This window comes from Trichosurus vulpecula, chromosome 1, assembly GCF_011100635.1.
Source record: "Trichosurus vulpecula isolate mTriVul1 chromosome 1, mTriVul1.pri, whole genome shotgun sequence".
NCBI classification, from domain to species: domain Eukaryota; kingdom Metazoa; phylum Chordata; class Mammalia; order Diprotodontia; family Phalangeridae; genus Trichosurus; species Trichosurus vulpecula.
The window spans coordinates 170373924-170392497 of record NC_050573.1 but is presented as its reverse complement, the minus strand read 5'-3'; the positions used below and the strand labels follow the sequence as shown (position 1 = coordinate 170392497).

General features: G+C 39.7%; 1 protein-coding gene across 1 annotated transcript in view; it reads left to right on the top strand.

Moving 5' to 3' along the window:
* Positions 1-18574, top strand: part of LYRM4 (LYR motif containing 4) — a 210088-nt gene that overhangs the window by 59989 nt on the left and 131525 nt on the right. The window lies entirely within an intron of this gene.

Here is an 18574-nt window from a genome sequence, read left to right as displayed (position 1 = left end):
TAACAGAGTTTTCCATATAGTTGTCTGTTAGTCTTTTACATCCTATATTTTTATTTTAATTAAGGGTTCCTGATGGAATTTTTTTCCTTAAATGGACTAAAATATTGTCTTGTTTTCTTAGATAACAATGAACATAATTTAAACTGGTGTCAATATCATCAATATGACTATCGGTTATTCTGCAGATAGAGATGATGTAGAACATGGTACTAAATGAATTGTGGCTCTGAAACTTGGCTTTCTGAAAGACATTCTTTCTTGTGAGCATGAATTTTGCTTTTTTTTCTATCTTATGAAGGTAGAGTGAAGCATCAACTTAAACTCCTAGGCAGCATAATAAGGTTGCCTTTCTGTAACATTAATTACTGAATGAAAGACTCCCAAGTGGTTCTCTCACCCTCTGGGATATCATGTTCCAATACTGTTGCCCTTAATGTCCATTTGTTGTTTTGCACCAATACAAGAAACTGTGGTTGTGACATCAATAACATAGTTATTAAACAGGTACCTCATCAGTTTCACCCACTCTTCTCTAGCCTTTATACCTTTTGCAGGGCGGGGCGGGGGCAGGCAGGAAAGAGCATGGGTGAGATGAAAGAGAAGAATCTTATTGCTACTTCAGCAATTTGTGCAAGCATATTTGGGAAAAGACTTACTCTAAAACCAACAGATTTCTCATCAGAAAAAAGAAATGACACTTCTGTCAGAATACCAGCCTACCATTTCCTCTAAGTTTACTTTAATTTTTCACTTTCAGAAAGATCCATCAAAAGTTGTATCTGACCTCTACAAAGCTGGAGACTTTCTGTAGATAACCCTTTATGAACTGTTTTAGTATAAGGAAGATAAAGCACAGATTATTAATGCCACGAATGATACCTAAATTGTTGTTGCTTGGCTTTTGAATACAGCCAGATATATTGACATCCAATCATGGACAAAGGTGAGAGATGTCCATGCTAGAATGGCTCTAGCTTCACAGATGCCCCCAAGAACACAACTCACCTCAGAAAAATAATGTCCTTCTTCTAGGAAACAGGGTGAGCTGTTCATCCTTGTGTATTTGACCTCAAAAGTATTGAAACAGAGTCAAGAAAGTCATCTAAGCACAGTAACCATCTTTACCCATTATTCCCTTTGGCTTGAGATGATCACTCTTTTTAAAAGATGCATCAGCATTGCTACCCGATAATCACCACTAGCTTTGGTTCTGTTACTCATCTTGTCACATGATTTCTAGGTATCTTTGGCATAAACATCTGGTGTGTGTCTTTGTATGCCAGTGTGGTATATATGCTAGAAAATTTAGTCAGTATGGTAGTTAGAACTGGGAATAGACAGCATGAAGTCATGAAGGGCAGAGATCTCTTGACTGAGAAACAAGACATCTGAGCTCTAGTCCTGATTTTACTACTAGTAAGCAGTAAGGTTGTAACCTTTGTGGCCTTAGGCAAATATTTTTGCCACTCTGGTCTCAGCTACCTTGTGAGGGGATTGGTCCATCTAACCTACCTTCTAGCTCTAACTTTCTATCTTTCTATGGCTTTTATTTAATTTATTACCACCCCTTTTTCAATGACATGGGATGAAAAAATTAGACTTTAATTTTCTCCGTGATACTGTGTTATTGACAATAAAATAATATCTGTTTCATATAGGAATTCAGGATTAATACTTAAAAAAGAAATAAAGGTTACCAAATGCTTTAACGTCTTTGGCAGTTATGTACCCTGGTGCCTTCTTCCCGGTTTGGGGAAAGAGAGGAAAAAAGCTTTAAGAGACTTCTCCTGATCAGAGACCTTACTCCATACTCTGCCATGTGGGCTGTTGCTTCCACTAGTATGCTGGGTTAGGGAATGACTTGACATGATTCCTACTGAAATGGCTTAAGCTGTAATTTAGATCAAAATCTGAGTTACCTAGGAAACCTGGAAACAATAGGGATATTTAGCTAAAAATGGACATCAGCGTGATGTTACCATGCTTCAGTAGGATTTTCCCAAACAACAGAATAAAGATATTTGTTTCATTGATGCTCAGCTGAATCCTAAGCTGAAATTAACTTTGCTTTAGAACTTGGTTTGGTGCTCAGGCATTTTATATCTCAATGCAAAGGCAGATAAGCAACCCCAAAAAATGAAGCTGTTCAGCCCTTTGCAGTAATCAAATATTAACAAATCTAAACCCTAAGACTTGAATTCTAGTGAGCTTCAAGTCTGTTTACTTCTTGACTGCCCTGAGAAAGTATATTATTCTAAGAACACTTAGCCCGCAGAATTTATTTGAGGACTATTTGCTTATGTGTGTTTTTTGTAGACTCTTGCTATAGTGACATTACATAGATGAAAATTTGATCTTTAAGGTAGTTAATTCTGGTTTCAATTTCCCTGGGTAATTTCTACATACAAACAAAGAGCATAGTACATAGAGAGCAAGCCTCGTAGCTAGGATGACCTGAGTTCAAGTTCTACCTGGGACACAGGCTGGCTCTGGTAGCTTCAGGCAACCCTCTGAAACTATAAATGTGGAAGTCATTTGTCTGATTGGTGGAGGGAGTTACCTCCCCAGGGAGTGCCCTATACCAATGAAACAACAGGTCTTGACCAAAAAAAAAAAAATAGTTTATTATCAAGGAGCCATGAACTCTGCTCTCTCAGAAGTATTCAAAGGATCTCTATGTACAGAAATATTTATAGTGGCACATTTTGTTGTAGCAAAGAACTGGAAATTAATGGAGCAATCATCAGTTGGAAAATGACTAAGCAAGTAGTGTATGAATATAATCTAATTATTGTGTTATAAGAAATAATGAGAGGGATAAAATCAAAGACACCCTAGAAAACTTTTCTGCACTGATGTAGACAGAAGTGAGCAGGAGCAGGAGAACAATATATATAATGACTACATCGAGTTTAAAAGTGGGAGGGGGGGGGCAGTGCGGTTGGTGGGAGGGAGCAGCGCTATATTTTGAAAGACTTGATAACTCTCACCAAAATAAGGACTAACCATGACTCCAGGGGACTGTTGATAAAATATGCTTCCCATCTCCTGACAGACAATGGACTAGAAGCAGAGAGTAAGCATTGCATTTTGGAACATGGAACATATCTAGAATTGTTTTGTTCAACTATGCTTATTTGTTGCAGGGAGGTTGGGTTTCTTCAGAAGGGAGGAAGGAGAATTGGGGGAAAGCAGAGGATAGCTAATGATGCTCCCCTTGTCACCCTAAAAAGAAGAGCATCAATGAAGCACTTTTAAAAATGCCCAAAAGAGAGTAGAAGGAGGTTCAGAGGGAGAATGAAAATGTTGAATGTATTACATACTTTTTAAAGAAGGAAACAAGTTAAATGTAATGAAGATAACCGTTTCATATGCAGCTCTCTTCTCTTCTTTGTATATGGAACAGTTCAACTTTTTGTTAACTTCAGAATAATAAAAAATATTTTTAAACCAAAAAAAAAACCCAATTATCCCAAATAATTCCCTGAGGAGTGGGCTTTTGCATTTAGCAGTAGTCACGTTTCCAGTCAGTGTTTGATAAAGTTGGCATGAAGTCTGAAAAGTACAGATGAGTTCTATCAAAATAAAAAACAAGTCTATCATTTGCAAGCTAAGCACAAACAAGAAAAAGTTCTGCATGGTGATAGATCAGTGCAGATGGAAGTGCTGGACTGAATGTCTAGTCTTGGTTCATCTCAGGACTCATTCCTCTGGAACCCCATTTATAATCATGTGTTCACGGTCCATGAAAAAAGACAATCAGTTTTAAATAATTGACTGTTTTCTACCATCTTTCCTGTTTGTTCACAAGCTAACACTTTTTTAATTGAATAATTCAGATACTGAGTACATGTGACATCAAAATCTTGAACCTGCATTTTGGAGCAGCTAAAAGCAGACCTTATGTAAAGTCTTAAAACATAAAAGCAATGAAGCAGATATTGCATGTAGAGTACATTTTTGTTCACTTTTAGTTTTCACTGTATTGTAGCTCATCTTGAACTTGCTGGTTTTCCCCTCATTTTTCCTCTTTTGGCACATCAGTAGAAGCGAAGTAATACACCCAACTCAGTAGTGCTTTCTGGAGTCTCAGAAATCAAATCTATTTTTGCTTTTATTTGCTAATATATGGTTTAGCCTTAAAAGTGACCATTGAAAAGGTAATGTCCCTAAAAAGCTATTTGAATGTGCCTAGTGGGAAATGAGAAGCTAGTGACTAATGACTGTCATCACTTGTCATTCTATGTAGTATCTACCTTAAATGCCCTAGCCAGTGCTTATAATTTGATGAGGGAGAAGTAGAATTGCTTATCCACATTGCTTTCATGCTAGTCAGGTAATAGGATTGTCCCTAGCCCTTTTGAAAAGTAATGAGATGAGCACTTCCTTCTCTTCTTTGCAAGGGTGAATGACTATGAGTGTAAATGCTGCATGTTATGTCAGACTTTTTCATTATATTGGTTAGTTTTGTTGAACTGTTTTTCTCCTCTTCCTAATCTTTATTATTAGGCATGGCTCTGTCAGGGGAGGAGTAAGGATATACATTGGGAAATGTAGGTGATGTAAAAACAAAAGATAGAAATAAAAATTATTTTTAAAAATGAGTTGACAGCCTACCACATTCTCCACCTGCTCCATGTTATCCTGCACTATACCCCATACCTATGAACACATAATTTAACCATTGTTTCTAGTAGATTCTAAAAACCTCTCAAATTTATTGGTTAGGATAATCCTGTGAAAGAAAGGGAAGTCTGCTCCTGGTGAGCATTCAAATTCTAAGATTCAGAGCCATCAGTTGAGAACATTTTCAAAGTCTCCCTCAGACTTAGGTTGGGGTTCTAAGCATTTATTTATATATGTGTGTGTATATATATATGTATATACGTGTATATATGTGTGTGTATATGTATATGTGTATGTGTGTGTATACGCGCGCACACACACACACATATGACTTTGGGCAAATCACCACCTTTCTAGGTCCCAGTTTCCTCATCTGCAAAATGAGAGGAAGCATTGATACAATAGAGAGAAATGGAAAATTCAGCTGCCCCTGATGAACTAAAAGAATAGCAAACAGAGAACAATGTGGAGGCACATGGTGGGTGTGGGGCCTACATTGGGTGGACCAGTGAGGAACACTAAAGATTAGGAGTTGTATGATAGAGAGAACATGGGTTGGCCATACAGCACAAGCAAGGGATGACAGGCGGTACCACTTGTACCTTGTAATGTCAGAAGAAAGAGAAAAAAGCTTCCAATATGTTTAGGTGGACCCTCTGTGGAGAACTTATGGGAAGACATAGACCACGGTCATCAAGATGATCAGACAAGGATGGGTGGCAGTCTGCATTTTTCAAGGGAATTCATGGATCCTTGAGTTCATAGAGTTATTTGAATGTTTCACAGGGAAGATCTGTAAGTCCATACTTTCTTTCCTGCTCTCTACTAGGGACCCTGCCTCATGGAATTTAGGTAGATTTCAGTAGGGATGCCGTTAGGCTCCTCTCCTGTGGCAAAGTACCTGGTGCTGCTTCTGTTACAGCTGAGATTTACAAACAAGGGGGAGGGTCCACTGCTCATACAAAAGCTGACATTTTCCAGGTATATGGCAAGAGGAGGTTATCCCTCAGGAGTTCAAGGAAATGAGTTGTGCTGTGACAATCACGGGGGTGGGGGTGGGGGTGTCTCTCTTAGTCATTGCTGGCAAGATTCTTGCTAGAATTCTCCTCAACAATCCGATTCTTCACTTGGAAGATGGTCATCTACCTGAGAGCCAGTGTGGCTTCAGAAAGGGCCAAGGAATAATCAATATGATATTTGCTACCCAACAACTCCAGGAGAAATGCTAAGAGCAGAACAGAGGTCTCTACACAATGTTTGTCAGTCTGACTAAGGCCCTTGATGTTGTCAATCATGAGTCTCCTTGTGAAAAATTATGGGAAAATTTGGTTGCCCGGAAGAGTTCATCAGTATTGTGTGCCAATGTCATGATGGCATGCTTGCCCAGGTTTTGGATGATGGACAATGCTCTTGTGCTTTCCAGGTCACCAGTGGAGAGAAGAAGGGCTAGGTGCTTACTTCCATGCTTTTTAGCAATGTTGTCAGATACCTTCAGCATCAGGGTCAGCTACTATACTCTCAGTAAATTATTTAACTTGAAAAAGCTAAGACTAAAGTAGAGATAGTGCGTGATTTTTTGTTCACAGATGATTGTGCACTTATTGCAGCCTCTGAAGCTGAGATGTAACAAAATATGGATCCATTCTCTGCCACTTGTGCTAATTTTGGCCTAACAGTTAACACCAAGAAAACACAGGTGATCCAGCAGCCAGCACCACACTAGCCATACATAGAACCATTGATTATAACAAGTGGAGAAATTTTGAATGCTCTAGATACATTCACTTACCTTGGCAGTAGGATGTTCACATAGATAAGGTTGATGCATAGATTGCCAGCTAGCTCAGTGTTTGGGAGGCTCTGAAGGACTGACTACCAAACTGAAGGTCTGCTGAGCCATGGTGCTGGCCTCATTGTTGTATGCCTGTGAAACCTGGACAGTATACCAGCGCCATGCCAGGAAACTGAATCGCTTCCATTTGAATTGTCCTAAGGAGATTCTGAAGTTCATCTGGCAGGATGAGATACCAGATACTAAGGTTCTTTCTCATGCAGAACTGCCAAGCATTCAAACTCTACTGCAGAGAGTGCAACTCTGATGGGCTGGCCACATTGCTTGAATTCCAAAGGTACGTTTGCCTAAAAGACTATTTTATAGAGAAAGCAAGAGGCAAGAAGTCACCTGGAGGTTAGAAGAAGCGATACAAGGACACTCTCAGGGTCTCTCTGGAGAACTTTGGAATCAACTATATGACGTGGGAGACTGACAGTGGACCGCTCAGCACGATGTGCCTTCATCAGGGAAGGCACTGTGCTCTGTGAGCAAAAGCAGACTTGCGGAAGCTCAAAAGAAATGTGAGATGTACAGATGCAGAGACATCTCCACTCCAGATGTTCTCATGCACTATTTGTGCCCCACCTGTGGTAGAGCCTTCCAAGCTTATTTTGGTCTGACACACTGTATCTTGACTTTAGCATAGTGATGTCATTTTGATCTTCTTCTAGAATGAAGGACAACAACCATCCTGTAGCTCACCCCTCTACCAGAAGCCAAGCCAGGAAAGTAGATTCACTTAATAATATTTGCCAGTGCAGTTTCCTTCCTACTTATAGAGTGCCCAAACTTGTCAGACTCTATAAGCCCAGGTTTCTTCAAGGAAGATAAAGTAGCAGTTGGAAAGGGAGTCACCCATCCTTGCTGGGTCTCGATCTCCTCACCTCTAAAAATGAGAGTCTTGTATTGGGTGATATGCTAGCCCTGAGCTTCCATCATTTCTTACATTTCATTGCTTTCCTCGATCCTGCCACTTTTCCATCTTGCCTATCACCTCTCTTTTGATACGAGCTAAAAAAAAATAATAATGGGAAGAATAAAGCAGGAAAATTCATTTCACCAACTAGTATAGTAAAAGAACACTGGACTGAGCATCTCATTTTGACTTTTCCTAGCAGTATTATGGGTGTGAGTCATTTAACATGGAAGCATCAGTTTTCTCGTTTGGAAAATGAGGATAAATAATAATACTGACACTTTCCACATCAGATGGTTGTCATGAGGAAGGTATGTTTTAGATTTCCAAATGTTATTATTAACTAGGGAGGCAGTGTGGGACAGTGGAAAGAGTGCTGGCTCCAGAGACAGTGGCCCTGGCTTCAAGTCCATTTCTGAGTTACTGCCTACATGACTTAATTAACGTCTCTGGGCTTCCCTTCCCTTTTTTTGTAAATGCTGGAAAGGTTAGGGGAGGGAGTAGATTAGATGGCCTCTCAGGTCTCTTCCATTTCTAGATTGCTGATCCTATGAGCCTTCATTCCTTTACATAATAGATGTGTTCCTAAAAGTTTAATTGAATTTTTAAAAATTATACCATATTCAGGGTAATTCACTCTTCAGAGGAATTATTTGGTAAACATTGTTCCACAAAGTGAATATTTATTCCCTAGTCTATTTGTTATGTAAATTTTAATTTTTCTGTGTCAGATTAGCTCAAAGCCATTTATTCCTGTATGTGTTTGCATACTGTATCTATTTCATCTCTTTCCGAATGCAGACAAATCTCACTGGTCCACTTTGTGGATTATCTTTGGCCCAGTTGAGCTAACTTGCCTCATTTTGCCCCATAACAGTTCCCAGGCTTTGTTCTCTTACTGCCCAGTCATTATGTGCTCAGAGGATTGAGACTGATTTTCATATGCCCTAATTGGAACATAGAAATCTGCTTTTAACGTATAATCTCTGGATTTCAAAAATCATATAATGCAAAATTGGAAAGGATCCCAGAGTCTTCTACTCTGATTCCTACCCAAAACATAAATCCCCTCAGCAACATCAAATGGAATATATTGGCAGCTAGGTGGGGTAATTGATAGAGTGTTAGACTTGGACTCAGGAAGACCTAAATCAAAATCCTTCCTCAGATACTAGCTTTGTGGTCCTGAGCAAGTCACTTAACCTCTATCAGTTTCCTCATCTATAAAATGGGGATAATAACTACCTACCGTAGAACATACTTGTGAAGATCCCACTTTCCAAACCTTAAAGCACTACACAGATGGTATTATGTTGGATGCACTACTATTTGGTATTATCCATTCTGTCATTCTCCCTCCACTCCTGCCCCGTTCCCTTTTCCCCTTCCCCAAATACATAATCAAAAATTAGCACTGAGTTGTTGAAGTCGAAAGTGAGATGAAGCAACAAGAGGAAAGAATCAGGAGAGGCCTTTCCCATAGACTTCCTTCTTGAGGACATTCTTCTCTCCATCTCCTGATCCTCTGAATTCTCTTCTCTACCAGAAATGGAAATAGGTATAGAAATTCCTTCCATCAGCACTCTTACCACTTACATACCTAGATTGCTTCAGATTAGATCAAAGGATCAATTTGCATATATTATAGCAGATGAAAAAGAAACATTGCCAGATAAAGAGGTTATGCATTTAAGTGCTCTGTCCTGGACCTGGAAAGAAGGCTCATGAGAGAAGCAGCATAAATTTATATACAGCAACAAAAATTTCCTCTTAAGTGAATTTCATATCCTCTAGTTCTATGTGGTCTTGAGCTTTGGGGAAACAAACTCCTGCAGCATCATTGGAAGAAGCAAGAATCTGGGAAATGTTTAATTTTGTGGCCTGGCCTGTGTGTGGCATTGGCTTTTTAAAATAGGTACAGTCTACCAAGGGTGGGGAACCTGCGGTCTCAAGGCCACATGTGGACCTCTAGGTCCTCAGGTGCAGCCCTTTGACTGAATCCAAACTTCTGAATCTGCACTTGAGGACCTGGAAGGCCACATGTGGCCTCATGGCTGCAGGTTTCCCACCCCTGGACTCAGTACCTCAGCTGCTGAAAATAGGCCTTGTTGGAGAATCAAGACTAGCTCCAGCTCCCCCACATTGAGCTTTGACCATAATTTAAAGAATATCACAAAGTCTGAGGCAAACCCCATCCCAATATTAAACCTTTCTGTGAAATGCTTCAAGTAGTAGGACATTTGTCACTTAATGTGCTTTATGTAATTCAAGTAAATTTCCATTCTTTTCCTTGCAGGGGATAGTCTCCAGTCCAACTCCTGTGGCTCACTGTGGCAAGGAGGCTGCTGCAGGTTCTCAAGTGGAGCACAAGCTCTGGCAGGCCCCCAGAAATGCAAATAACCCGCATTTATAGAGCACTTTGAGATGTGCAAAATGCCTTCCTTGCCACTACCTATGAAGGTTATGCTGTAGGTAGTAGAAGTTTTACTATTCTCCACTTGACAGGTGAAGAGACTACATCTAAGAAAAATAAAATGACTTCCTTAAGGCTACACAGCTAGTTCCAGACGTAGGATGAGAACCCTGATTCCTCCTTTCTTCTGCCATCTTTCTTACACCAGTCTTTTTTACTGCCTTTCCTATGTCAGCCCATCTTTGCTCTCAAATCAGTATGGACACTCCCTCCACTAGTCTAGTTCACAGCTTTTCTTTGTCCTCTCAACTTTTGGTAGTTAAGTTAGCAAACATTTGTTAGGCACTTAATGTGTGCCAAGCACTGTTGATAAGCACTGGAGATACAAAGGAAGACAAAAACAGTTCCTGCTCTCAAGAAGCTTACAGTCTAATGAGAGAGACAACAGGAAAATAACTATCTACAGATAAGGTATATGCAGGGTGGATTAGAAATAATCTCAGAGGGAACTCTTGCGCATATTTTTGTGTAAATCCTCCAGTACCCCACTTGCTAGAGACTTTCTTCCTCTTGTTATTTTAATAGTTCATTGGCACCTTAGTAAGCTGTAGAGTATGATGTGTTTATACATTAAACATGGCCCTGGAGCAGGACCAGCCCAGCAGAGGTCACAGAGGCCCACGGCCCTGCCTCCCTAGGCATCCACATGATTTTTGGTCCCAGCAACTCATTCAGTTTTCTGTTGTGGTGGGGTTGTAGTCTGTGTTGGTCAATGAAATCGCAGATGTGCTAAAAGTACCACAGTTAAATCATTTTTAAAAAATTATTATGCACCTTTATGCTCACAAAGAACCTAGAAAGGAAACAGAGCTGCTATTTTCACTTGTGAGTTTTCTTTTAAGTTGTTAGATTAAGAGAAAGGGCATCACAATCAAATACTCTTGTGTTCCCTCCCTTTGACTCAGTGAGGGCTTCTCTGTTGCTGTGCAACTTAACTTGGTACTTGAAGATGAGAGATAGGGCAATTAGGTTTGTGAGTCTTGGTGATCAAGGACTGTGCGGACCACCTGCTCTTTATCTGGTATTCCGCATCAGGTGACAGAATAAAATCTCTAAGAACAACATTTTGTGCCCACAGACTTGTGAGCAGTTGCCTAAGCCATACTCTAAACTGCTTAGCCGGACTGGCCTTGGTCAGCAGACATCTGTTTAAGGATCTGCTGTGTACAAGAGCTCTGTCCTAGGAGCAGGAGAAGGGGTGTGGATGGTGGAGGAGGAAATGCAAGATTTAGATAAGACAAAGCCCTGTCTCTCCTGGAGTCTAGTTGCAGAACAAGACAGTGATAATGAACTCTATTATATGTTTGTTAGAGAGGTACAGATCAAAAAATGCTTTGTGAGGTTCTGGTAATAAGAAAGAATGTGGTGAAGTGGAAGATAACAAATATGAGGTGGACAGAAGAAAGCTCCCAGGGTATATTGAAACATGAGTTGAAAGTATTTACTGCCACCATTGATGTCTGCTGATTCTGGGCAGCAGGTGGTGTAGAGGGTAAAAACATCATGGGCTGAGTTGAGCCCATCAGAGTAAATAGCTCTGCTCACCAGAACATAGAGAGCTGAGTCTACAAACCATGAGGGACTTGCATTCCACAGTAGCCACCATTATTCAGAGTGGGAAGTTCCCTTCTCCACCCACATTCACAACAGAGTAATCACTACTAGTGGCCTTATCTTGACACAAGAGAAGCTCAGACTTCAGAGACAGTTGGGACAAGTTTTACAGATTGAAGATTAAGAGATGAGGAAAAACTTATGTTTCTTTTATTGTTTTTTATTTTTGTCGTAGGGCAGCCAGATAGTGCAATGGATAGCCTGGGCCTGGAGTCAGGAAGATGAGTCTTCCCCAGTTCAAATCTGACCTCAGTCACATACTATCTGTGGGCACCTGGGCAAGCCACTTAACCTTGTTTGCCTCAGTTTTCTCATCTGTAAAATGAGCTGGAGAAGGAAATGGCACATCACTCCAGTATCTTTGCCAAGAAAACCCCAAATAGGGTCAGAAAGAGTTGAACATGACTGAAAATGACTGAATTTTTGTCCAAATGTTCATCTGAACCAGAGATTTCATTTATTTAAAAACACATACAATTCACTCATTTTCTTCAAAAAAAAAATTTTTTTTCTTCAGAAACCCAGACTTCTGCACCATGAAATTTCAGGTACCTTTTTCAGAAAAAAAAATCCCTTTGAATTTCACCATAATCAACCAATCAGTAAAACTTTATTAAGCACTTACTATGTGCCAGGCATTGTACCAGGCCCTGGAGATACAAAAAGACGTAAAAGACAGTCCCAGCCCTCAAGGAGCTTACAATCTAATGGAAGTGACAACAAGCAAATAAATATGTACAAACAGGCCATATGCAGGATAATATAATAATTAATAGAGGGAAGACACTAGAATTAATAGGGGTTAGGAGAGGCTTCCAGTAGACGGTAGAATTTTAGGTGAGGTTTAAAGGATCCTAGATCAGAAGATAGTGGTGGTGCCAGTGTTGTTTCTTCTGACATTCTGTCACTGAAATGCCCTCCAGGGACAAGTTAAGCTAACTGCTTAACTTGCTCTTTAAAGTAATCAGAACTGATACATGTCATGCTCATATAAGAAGGTTTTTTAAAGGGGGACAGATGACAAATGTCACAGATTTTAGGAAGAGTAGTACATGGTAGTTCTCTTAGTTTATTTTAATTAATGTTATCCATTACCAGCATCCTTTATGTGAGCAGGTAGTCAGAGAAAGCATGGCCTTTCCCTGTTTTAGTCTGTGTACAGGTTCTCTTTTTCCCTAACTTGCATGTGTATACATATAAGGAGAATAGTTTCATTTGTGCCATGAGCAAGTTGACTCCTTTAAATGAAAGAATTGATCAGCCTGAAAATAGCATTTCTTCAATGCGTGATGTACCATCTCCCATCTCCATAACTTTGCACAGTCTTTCTCCTGTGTTTATTATTTACTTTCTTCTACTTACCCCTTAGACTCCCTAATTCCCTTCAAGGTAAGCTCAAAAACCACTTTCTTCCACATGATAATTTTCCTGATCCCCAAAGCTGCTAGTGCCTTCCCCCCACCAAAAAAAAATCATTTATTTTGCATGAAGTGAGCAGAATCCGGAGAACATTGTATACAATAACAGCAATATTGTACAATGATCAACTGTGAATGATTTAGCTGTTCTCAGAAATACAATGATCCAAGACAATTGCAAAGAACTCATGATGAAAAATACTGTCCACCTCCAGAGAAAGAACTGATGGAGCCTGAATGCAGATGAAAGCGTACTATTTTCCCACTTCATTATTTTTCATGCTTTTTATGTCTAGATTCTTTCACATTGTGACTAATATGGAAATATTTTGCATGATTGCACATGTTTAACCTGTATCAAATTGCTTGCATCTTAGGGACGTGAGAGGGGAGGGAAGGAGAGAATTTGGAACTCACATTTTTTTTTAAATGTTGAAAATTGTATAATTAGGAAAAAATAATTCAAATATTTTTAAAATTTATTATGCCACCTAGTGCCTACTATGTACCATGCTCAGGAGATGGCCAAAACTGAAATGATCCCTGCCCATGAGGAGCTTGCAATTGGCAAAAAGATTTAACATGTACATGTGTACCAGTAAGGCAATAAACACAACATCAACAGTAATCATGAATATGCCTATGTAGTTCCGTATCGCAAGGTTTGAGAGACTCTCCATAACGAAAGTAAAAAATGTGTAACATTTATTCAGACACCAGAAAATCATATCCCATAACCAAATGTTCAGCTCCCATAGCCAGTCAGCTCACTTTATCATAACAGCAAGGAACTTAAAACACCATATAACAGCCTGGAGCCTTGCCATCCCAAAACTTCTCTGACCCCCTGCTGGGGTCTCCCCAAAGACAAACTCATAGTACAGCTAAGTCAGCCTGTTCAGTTCTGTCAGTCACAAGGGCAGCCATTAGCAGTCATTAGTCGCCATAACATCTTTCTCTTTCTCTCTCAGCATTTTCTGTGACATAACTTCCTTTTCCTGTAAGGAAGCTCCCCCCACCACATGTAACTTAGGCTTCCTGTGACATAGGGTGGTCACGTGACCTATCAATGGGAGGGAAAGATCTTCAAATCTAAATTGCTAATACAACATGTATAGGTATAGATGAGATAGAGTCAAGATAATCTGGAAAGAAGGAACAAGCACCTGGGAGATCAGAACAGTTTTCATGTAGAAGGTGGTGATTGAGCTGTTTTTTATTCAGTTAGCATTTAGTAAACACCTACCTTGTGCCAGGTAACATGTTTTAGTGGCTAGACTACTGGCCTCAGAGTGAGGAAGATCTGGGTTCAGGTTCTATTTCTGATTGTTTTTGCCTTTCTATTCCCATCATTTAACCTAGTGCCTGCTCTGTAGCAAGTACTTTGTAAATGCTTGTCGACTGGTACATATTGGGCATTTTGGACCAGGATGGTAATAGACCTGGAGCAGCTTAAGTTAATCCCTACCTACCTCTCCTGCCCTTACACCACTAACCAGAATTCTATGGAACCAACCCAAGGCAGTTTAAGTTAACTTTGTTCCTAGTTAGAGTAACCTAAAACCCAGCTGTGAGCCCTTTGGACTCAGACTGTGTTACGGCTTGAGCAGGAAGCTTTTGAGACCCCATCCTTGCAGGCTGCCTTAATCTCCTCATGGGCTGCTTTTACTTGAAGATCATGGGTTATGTTTTTAGTACTATTTTCCTCTGAACCCTGAACCCTTGGTTCATTGCACCAGATGTGGAACCACTGCGGAGGCAGTCTGTGATTTTTAAGAAGTCACTGGATGTCTCAGTGCCCCACACAACTCTCTCAAATGATAAGATGCAAAATAACCACTAAAATAACCACTCCTCACCTACACTTATGAGAATGTCCAGAGAGGGAGCACGAGTGCATTCTCTCCTACTCTCCATTCCATCCTTCACACAACAACCAAAATAATTCTTCATAGATCTGACCATTTCATTTCCCTACCTAAAAAACCTCATTGGAGTATCAAATACATTTAGGGCATTTCTTACATTTAGGGCTTTTCTTAATCAGGCTTCAGCCTATCTTTCCATCTTTATTTTACACCAAGCATTCTATGGTCAAACAAAACTGTATGACTGGCCCCTCCCCCTCTGTAATCTCACCTTGCCACATTTCACTGCAATACATTCATTCATCATTTCTACTTGCTGACATGCTTCTTTCTTCCAAGGCCTAGGATGAGTTCTGCTGTGTGGCAGAAGCAGCATGTTCTTTCTTTTTATCTTTTTTTAATTTTAGTCTTAAATACTAAAACAAAGACATAATAAAAGAAAAATAAACATTATAAACTTAAATGTAAAATAAGAGACACAACATGTTGTGTGCATAGCAGAATGTAAGAGAAGATTCAAAATATATAGTAATATCCATTTCAAAGAAACCTATATAATAAATCCTATGCTTTGTGTTGAGAGCTGTCCATCTTTTCTTTGCTTCCTTGTAAGTTTTATTTTGTTCTCTGCTATATGTTTTTTACTTAGTTCTTTTTCCTTCCCCCCCACCAGGCTACAATTAAGTGTGGATATATTTAGATATAAACATACACTTCCCCTAACAGATTGTACTCCTAATCTTTGTTTTTATGTTTGTGCATATCTCTTATTTCCTATACCTCCTGACTCCTCTACTTTACTTCTGCCCACTACCTTGCCCTCTTATTACTTAACCTACCCTGCTTCCAAAGTTCCTTCCCTCATCCTCCCATTCCCATAAATCTAAATATCCTTTATATACTACTTTGACCTCTCTTCCCTCATCCTCCCCTCTAAAGATGCTCCCTTATCATCATGTACTTTCTAATTTGATTGAGACTGATAATGACAGGAGGCTCCATTGTGAAGCAAGAAATTCACTACACATAGCCTAAGAAGACTGGAAGGTGCCTTGACGTCACACAGGCTATTTTCCCCCTACAATTTCAGTGAAAGTAACCTTGAGATTTAATTTAGTCAAAGGAACTTAAGTTCAGGCTAGTTTCCCAGTGGCCTCATGCATAAAAACCAGACTTCCCTTCCCACTCTTGTGGGAGTCCATATCTAACCAAGCCATCATAGCACATGTGAAGTCAAGGGGAGCCAACACCCAACTGAACTAACATTTTTTTTGCTGAATATCCTTTCTATACTATTGTTGAATGAACTTACTTTAGTTAAATGTTTATCTGTAGTTTATATAGTTTACATTGATATTAGTTCCAGTTCCAAACTCCAGCCAACCTTAGTCAAGCCTGACCCAGAACAAATCTCCTCCATGAAGCCATCCATGTTTCTTCCTCCCAGCTAAAAATGATCTTTTTCTCATATTTTTAGAGCACTTTGTATCCCTTCCTTCTGTCACTATCAAACTCTACCTTTTACTTTACTTCTTTATGTTTTCTTTGTATCTTTTCCTCCTAGATTGTAGCCTCCTTTAAGTCAGAGAGTATCATTTTCTACAACACATAGCCCAGTACCCTGCACATAACAGGCCCCTAATAAGTGTTTGTTACATTGATGTGACTTGCCTAGGAAGAACCATGAGGGTTCACTCAAGGAATGCCGTACTTGTAGTTGAGCTTCAAAGCATGGGCAGTATATTAAAAGGCTAAGATAAGGGGAATCATGATCAAACAGCTTGAATAAAAAGTACAAAAAAGGTGGGAACATGCTGAGGAAAAATTGCATGGTTCAGCTTGGCTGAAAAAGACAGTAGAAAGAAAAACAGTAAAGGGCTTTGGGTACTAGGCAGAGGAAGTTGGACTTTATTTAGTAGCTAATGGAAAACTATTGTAAAAAATTTAGAGCAGGGTAGTCATGTGATTAGAGTCTTTTCAGAACAGTAGAGAGAACCTGGGTTTAAATCCAGTCTCAGTCACTTACTGCCTTTGTAACTTTGGGCAAGGCACTTAACTACTCTAGACTACATTTTCTTCATCTATAAAAAAAAAAAAGTGGTTGAATCAAATAGACTGTAAGACCCCTTACAACTCTAGATTTGTGATCCTATTATCAGAACTGTATATCATAAAGCTTAGCTCAGAAATAGTGTACCTGATGGCTTAGAGTAGGAGAAAATGGCGGCAGGGAGTCCACTTCAAAACTTCTTCCAGTGGTTCCAGAAGAAGACAATAGGAGCCTGGATTAGGATGGGAAGGAGGGAATAAATATGAGATATTGTAGAGTCAACAGAGCTTAGTAATGATTGGATATGGAGATCAAAGGGATAAGGTTGGCTTGTTCCAAGAGTGTTCAGACCCCTGTAACCCCATGCCCATTTCCCATGGCCAGAGCTGAGAGTTCTGGTCAACTTCTTTCTGCCCTGCAATCCTATCCCCGATATAAACAGTGGGATCAGTGTCCTGACACTTTGAGCGTCAGTGTCTGAGAGAATAGTGGAGTCATTAACAGATGATTCAGGAGGAGGAACAGATGTTGAGAGGGAAGATGATTTTTGTTCATTATTCTTTAACTTCATTGGTGTTGAACAATGCCAAAATTATAAGCCCAGGACTGGGCACCTAGTAGCAACCTAATCAATACTTATAAATCAGGCCCTGATCTCTGGCTTCTAGTCCCAGCTCAGCCACTAACTCACTGACTGACCTTGAGAGAAACAATGAGCTTCTCTGGATTGCAATTTCCCAATCCATAAAACAGAAATAGCTGCTATCTAAGGTCCCTTCTAGCTGTAGTATCTGGGGTGGATGGATGGAATGATAGATGCATGGATAGATGAATAACAACTTGTTATACATTCTAGCATAGCTACATTGTCCTGATATTTAAATATTACTTTTAGTATCTCTTTTGTTTTTACATCACGTTATTTTCCAACTGTATTCCTCCCCATCCCCAATCTTTTGAGCCATCCCTTGTAACAAGGGATTTAAAAAAAATACACGAAAATGCTTGGAAAAGTATCATATTGACAATTTTGTGTGAAGCTTGTTGAGTTTGAACCATCCTTTTAGACATATGTGCTGTCTCCCAAAAATATTTATACAAATATTTCATGTAGTAGAAAAAAGCACTAGTATGGGATTGGGAACACCAGGGCTGTAGTTTCTGATCTCTCACTGACCTTATGCAAATAATTTAGCCTTTCTGAGCCTCTGAGTCATTTGTAATATTGGGGAGGGAGGGCAGAGAGGTTGGTCTAGTGATCTCTAGGGTCTGGTCCACCAGTAAAGCCTTATACCTTTACACCTTTGCACAAATTATTTAACCTCTCTGGGTCTTGAGTTTCCTCATTTGTAGAATGATGCGGTTGGACTAACTGACCTTTAAGGTTACCTGTAACCCTATGTTTAGCCATTTCTGTTAGGAGATGCACTATTCCCCACCCCTGTTTCCTTACTTCTGCAAAGAAGGGAGGGAGGTGTATCTGCTACTTCATCCTGCCTTAGTTAATGTCTTTCCATTACTCTCTCAATGCTTCTTGTTCCTTCTTCCTTACAGCAAAATAAGGTCCTGTTACATTCATGTACCACAATGTGTTTAGTCATTCCCCTGCCAAATGGCATATCCTTTGTTTCCAGTTCTTTAATACTGCCTTGACTTTCTAAAAATAAATTGTTGTTAATATCTTTCATTTTTACATCACCTATGTTTTTTAATGTCTCCCTTCCTCCCCTCATTCCTCCCAGAGAGCCATCCCTTATAACAAAGAGTAAAATAAG